General features: G+C 58.6%; 1 long non-coding RNA gene across 1 annotated transcript; it reads right to left on the bottom strand.

The window, feature by feature from the left end:
- Positions 1 to 2,995: 2,995 nt before the first annotated feature.
- Positions 2,996 to 3,895, bottom strand: LOC121334280. The gene is made up of 3 exons (XR_005952422.1): positions 3,686 to 3,895; positions 3,361 to 3,507; positions 2,996 to 3,271 (listed from the first exon to the last, which is right to left on the bottom strand). It is a non-coding gene; the product is annotated as an uncharacterized LOC121334280 (long non-coding RNA).
- Positions 3,896 to 6,000: the final 2,105 nt, after the last annotated feature.

Raw genomic sequence — 6,000 nt, 5'->3', positions numbered from 1 at the left:
AAGGGGGGATACTCAGAGAAGGGGAATCCCGGGCGGGGTGGGGGGTCCCTGGGGGATGAGGGATCATCGGGGATTGGGGATCCATGGGGGGGGATGAGAGATCCCAGGGAATGAGGGGTCTCCAGAGAGGTGGGATTCCCGGGGATGGAGAATCTCTGGGGAATTTGGGATCATCGGGGAGATGTGGGACCCCTGCAGAATTTGGGATCATTGGGGAGATGTGGGACCCCTGCGGAATTTGGGATCATCGGGGAGATGTGGGACCCCTGCGGAATTTGGGATCATCGGGGAGATGTGGGACCCCTGCGGAATTTGGGGTCCCTGGTGATGTGAGACCCCCGGGGAAATGTGGGACCCCTGGGGAATTTGGGATCCCGGGGGATGGAGGATTCTGGGGGCTGTGGAATCCCTGGTGATGTAGGACCCCGAGAGATGTGGGACTCCTGGGGAATTTGGGATCCCTGGTGATGTGAGACCTCCGGAGAGATGTGGGACCCCCAGTGAATTTGGGACCCCCGGAGAGATGTGGGACCCCCAGAGAATTTGGGATCCCCGGGGTGGTGTGGGACCCCCGGTGAATTTGGGACCATCGGGGAGGTGTGGGACCCCCGGTGAATTTGGGATCCCCGGGGATGAAGGCTCCTGGGGGCTGTGGGATCTCTGGTGATGTGAGACCCCCGGGGAAATGTGGGACCCCTGGGGAATTTGGGATCCCGGGGGATGGAGGATTCTGGGGCCTGTGGGACCCCTGCGGAATTTGGGGTCCCTGGTGATGTGAGACCTCCGGAGAGATGTGGGACCCCCAGTGAATTTGGGACCCCCGGAGAGATGTGGGACCCCCAGAGAATTTGGGATCCCCGGGGTAGTGTGGGACCCCCGGTGAATTTGGGACCATCGGGGAGGTGTGGGACCCCCGGTGAATTTGGGATCTCCGGGGATGAAGGCTCCTGGGGGCTCTGGGATCTCTGGTGATGTGAGACCCCCAGGAAGATGTGGGACCCCTGGGGATGAAGGCTCCTGGGGGCTGTGGGATCTCTGGTGATGTGAGACCCCCGGGGAAATGTGGGACCCCTGGGGAATTTGGGATCCCGGGGGATGGAGGATTCTGGGGGCTGTGGAATCCCTGGTGATGTAGGACCCCGAGAGATGTGGGACTCCTGGGGAATTTGGGATCCCTGGTGATGTGAGACCTCCGGAGAGATGTGGGACCCCCAGTGAATTTGGGACCCCCGGAGAGATGTGGGACCCCCAGAGAATTTGGGATCCCCGGGGAGGTGTGGGACCCCCGGTGAATTTGGGATCCCCGGGGATGAAGGCTCCTGGGGGCTGTGGGATCTCTGGTGATGTGAGACCCCCGGGGAGATGTGGGACCCCCCGTGAATTTGGGACCCCCGGGGACGGAGGATCCCGGGGCCTGCGGGACCCCCGAGGGGGCCGATCCGAATTCCCGCGCCTTGGGGGCGGGGCCACGGCTGCTGGGCGGAGCCTGTCGATAACTCCGCCCCTTTCCATAAAAGGCGCCCCCGCCTCTCCCTCCCCCGCCTCTCCCGCCATCCCCGGCGCGTAGCGTCCCTCCGGTTACCACAGCAACGCGGGCGCGCGGGCGCAGGACGATGACGCGGCGCGCACGGCGCGTTGACGCAGCGCGCACGCCGCGGGGGAGGGGCCGCCTCCTCTTTCCCTTTTTTTTTTTTTCCCCGTTTTTTCCCCGTTTTTCCCCGTTCGAGCGCGCCGCACCGGGGGCACCGCGGGGAGCCTCGCGCCGTGTGCCCGCTCCTTCCACCGCGGGGGGTCCCGGCCCGGGGCTGCTCCCGGAGGGGGTCCCGGCCCGGGGCTGCCCCTCTCGGTGTCGCTCGGTGCGGGCTCCTTCCGTGCCCCTCTCGGGCTCCGGTTCCCGTCCTGACTCTATCGGGATCCGGTTCCTTCCCTGCCGCTCCCGCGGGGGGTCCCGGCCCGGGGCTGCTCCCGGAGGGGTCCCGGCCCGGGGCTGCCCCTCTCGGGGTCGCTCGGTGCGGGCTCCTTCTGTGCCCCTCTCGGGCTCCGGTTCCCGTTCTGACTCTATCGGGATCCGGTTCTTGCCCCTCTCGGTGCCCGCCCTGCCCCTCTCGGGGTCCGGCCCCGGTTCCCGTCCTGCCCCGAGAGGCTCCGGGTCCGGTTCCCGTCAGGGTCCGGTTCTCGGTCTCCCCTCTCCGGGTCCGGTTCTCGGCCTCCCCCCTCCGGGTCCGGTTCTCGGCCTCCCCCCTCCGGGTCCGGTTCTCGGCCTCCCCCCTCCGGGTCCGGTTCTCGGCCTCCCCCCTCCGGGTCCGGTTCTCGGCCTCCCCCCTCCGGGTCCGGTTCTCGGCCTCCCCCCTCCGGGTCCGGTTCTCGGCCTCCCCCCTCCGGGTCCGGTTCTCGGCCTCCCCCCTCCGGGTCCGGTTCTCGGCCTCCCCCCTCCGGGTCCGGTTCTCGGCCTCCCCCCTCCGGGTCCGGTTCTCGGCCTCCCCCCTCCGGGTCCGGTTCTCGGCCTCCCCCCTCCGGGTCCGGTTCTCGGCCTCCCCTCTCCGGGTCCGGTTCCCGGTCTCCCCTCTCCGGGTCCGGTTCCTGTCCTGGTCCCGTTCTCGGTCTCCCCTCTCCGGGTCCGGTTCTCGGTCTCCCCTCTCCGGGTCCGGTTCTCGGTCTCCCCTCTCCGGGTCCGGTTCCTGTCCGGGTCCCGTTCTCGGTCTCCCCTCTCCGGGTCCGGTTCTCGGTCTCCCCTCTCCGGGTCCGGTTCTCGGTCTCCCCTCTCCAGGTCCGGTTCCTGTCGGGGTCCGGTTCTCGGTCTCCGCTCTCCGGGTCCGGTTCTCGGTCTCCCCTCTCCGGGTCCGGGGCGATGCCCGGGGGGCCCGCCGGCGTCCGGTTCTCGGTCTCCCCTCTCCGGGTCCGGTTCTCGGTCTCCCCTCTCCGGGTCCGGTTCCTGTCTGGGTCCGGTTCTCGGTCTCCCCTCTCCGGGTCCGGTTCTCGGTCTCCCCTCTCCGGGTCCGGTTCCCGTCCTGCCCCTCTCGGTGCCCTTGCCGCCGCTCCCGGCCGTGCCGCTGCCCGGTGCCGTCTCTCGGAGCCCCGGGCACGTGGCGCTGGAGCTGCGGGCACCGGGGGCGATGCCCGGGGAGCCCGAGAGCTCGGGCAGCGCCGTGCCCTGCTCCGGGATCCTCACGGCCACCGTGCTTGCTTTGGAATTCTGTTTTTCCCGGGGATTATTCCCGAATTATTCTCAGCCTGGGAAGGTGCAGGTTTGGAGGGGTCCAGAGGCTCTGTGCTGATGGGATACATAAACAAAGTGGTTTTTTGTTTTTTTTTTTTCGGTTTAAATCCTTTAAATCCTCCCAGGGATTCTGGCTTTGGTACCTGCTGAGGGTCAGAGTTTCTGTCCCCTGGCGGGAGGTGTTGTAGGTGAGTTGATGGTAATTAAAGTGTTAATTAAAGCGTCCTCGGGTCTGTCTGAAACGTGCTGGTAGAAGTTTGTGCTTCTGAGCTCCTGCTGGAGCTGGTGGGCTGAGGGAATGAACACCACCAAAATCCTTGGTGCTCCTTCCTCAACGCTTTTAATTGAAATTAATTTAAAATTCCTGCCTTCCCCTTGGCTTTCCTGGCTCAAACCTGATCATCCAGGATCTCCCTGTGCTGGTTCCTAATCCTGGGAGCTGATTTACCTCTGCCTAATCCCACTGACCTGCTGCTCTAGGGATCCTCTTCGTGCTCAGGGGCACAGGAGCTTTGCCATCAGCTCTGCTCCTGGAAGGCTTTTGTTATTCTGCACTCTTGGGGAAAAACGAGGTGGATTTTTGGGAAATCAGGTCCAGAGTGGGAATTGCAGGCTGCTGTAATCCCTGAGAAGCTGTGCAGTGAGGATTTGGGGTTCTGCTCATTGCTGGGGTGGAGGGTGCTGAGTCTCACAGGAATTGTTTGTTCCTGGTGCTGTCGCTGGAAGAGGGCTTGGAAGGAATTACAGATCCCTGGAACTGTCCAGGCCAGGTTGGACAGACCTTGGAGCAGGGATGGTGAAACTGGGACTTTAAAATCCTTCCCAGCCCAAAAATTTGCAGGGTTCTCTGGTTAGAGGGGCCTGGTGAACTCACCTGGATGGGGAGGAAACTTCTGTTTTCTTTTTTTGGATGAATTTCCAAGGGTAGGAAGTTAATTTGTAGAGAATTCTCCAAAGCTAACAGAAAGCTCACATGGTGTCCATCGAGCTTTGCCATCAGCTCTGCTCCTGGAAGGCTTTTGTTATTCTGCACTCTTGGGGAAAAACGAGGTGGATTTTTGGGAAATCAGGTCCAGAGTGGGAATTGCAGGCTGCTGTAATCCCTGAGAAGCTGTGCAGTGAGGATTTGGGGTTCTGCTCATTGCTGGGGCGGAGGGCGCTGAGTCTCACAGGAATTGTTTGTTCCTGGTGCTGTCGCTGGAAGAGGGCTTGGAAGGAATTACAGATCCCTGGAAGTGTCCAGGCCAGGTTGGACAGACCTTGGAGCAGGGATGGTGAAACTGGGACTTTAAAATCCTTCCCAGCCCAAAAATTTGCAGGGTTCTCTGGTTAGAGGGGCCTGGTGAACTCACCTGGATGGGGAGGAAACTTCTGTTTTCTTTTTTTGGATGAATTTCCAAGGGTAGGAAGTTAATTTGTAGAGAATTCTCCAAAGCTAACAGAAAGCTCACATGGTGTCCATCTGTATAGAAACCTTGAGATAAAAAATGCCAATTTAGAAATGCCATATAATAAAATATTGTTGAAAGAGAAATAAGAAGAGAGGTTGGAAGGGATTGCAGCTCCTGGAAGTGTCCAGGGCCAGGTTGGAGCAGGGATTGATGGAACTGATGAGGTTTAATTCCCTCCCAACCCAAACCACTGCAGGGTTCCCTGGTTAGAGGGGCTCACCTGGATGGGGAGGAGCTGCTGTTTTCTTTTTTGGATGAATTTCCAAGTGTAGGAAATGAATTTATAGAGAATTATTCTCCAAACCTAACAGAAAGCTCTCATAGTGTGCATGTGTATAGAAACCTTGAGATAAAAAATGCTAACTTAGAAATGGAATAAACCAGACATTGTTGAAAGAGAAACAAGGAGAGAGGTTGGAAGGGATTGCAGCTCCTGGAAGTGTCCAAGGCCAGGTTGGAGCAGGGATGGTGGAACTGGGTGAACTTTAATTCCCTCCCAACCCAACCCACTGCAGGGTTCCGTGGTTAGAGGGACTGACCTGGGTGGGGAGGAGCTGCTGTTTTCTTTTTTGGATGAATTTCCAAGTGTAGGAAATGAATTTATAGAGAATTATTCTCCAAACCTAACAGAAAGCTCTCATAGTGTGCATGTGTAGAGAAACCTTGAGATAAAAAATGCTAACTTAGAAATGGAATAAACCAGACATTGTAGAAAGATAAATAAGAAGAGAGGTTGGAAGGGATTACAGATCCCTGGAAGTGTCCAGGGCCAGGTTGGAGCAGGGATGGTGGAACTGGATGAACTTTAATTCCCTCCCAACCCAAATCACTGCAGGGTTCCCTGGTTAGAGGGGCTCACCTGGATGGGGAGGAGCTGCTGTTTTCTTTTTTGGGTTAATTTCAAAGTGTGGAAAATTCCAACCCACTGCAGGATTCCCTGCTCAGAGAGACTGACCTGGATGGGAAGAAACTGCTGTTTTCTTTTTTTGGATGAATTCCCAAGAGTGGGAAATGAATCCCCAGGGCCATCTCAAATTCTTCATACCTAACAGAAAGATCTCGTAGTGTGCACCTGTATACAAAGCTTGAGATGAAAAATGCCAATTTAGAAATGCCATGGAATAAACCATTGTTGAAAGAGAAATAAGAGAGGTTGGAAGGGATTGCAGCTCCTGGAAGTGTCCAAGGCCAGGTTGGAGCAGGGATGGTGGAACTGGGTGAACTTTAATTCCCTCCCAACCCAACCCACTGCAGGGTTCCGTGGTTAGAGGGACTGACCTGGGTGGGGAGGAGCTGCTGTTTTCTTTTTTGGATGAATTTTCAAGTGTAGGA

The sequence above is a fragment of the Onychostruthus taczanowskii genome, unplaced genomic scaffold (genome assembly GCF_017590055.1).
Source record: "Onychostruthus taczanowskii isolate IOZ18803 unplaced genomic scaffold, ASM1759005v1 scaffold188, whole genome shotgun sequence".
Classification (NCBI taxonomy): Eukaryota; Metazoa; Chordata; class Aves; order Passeriformes; family Passeridae; genus Onychostruthus; species Onychostruthus taczanowskii.
The sequence above is the reverse complement of the archived record's forward strand: the minus strand, read 5'-3'. Positions and strand labels throughout refer to the sequence as shown.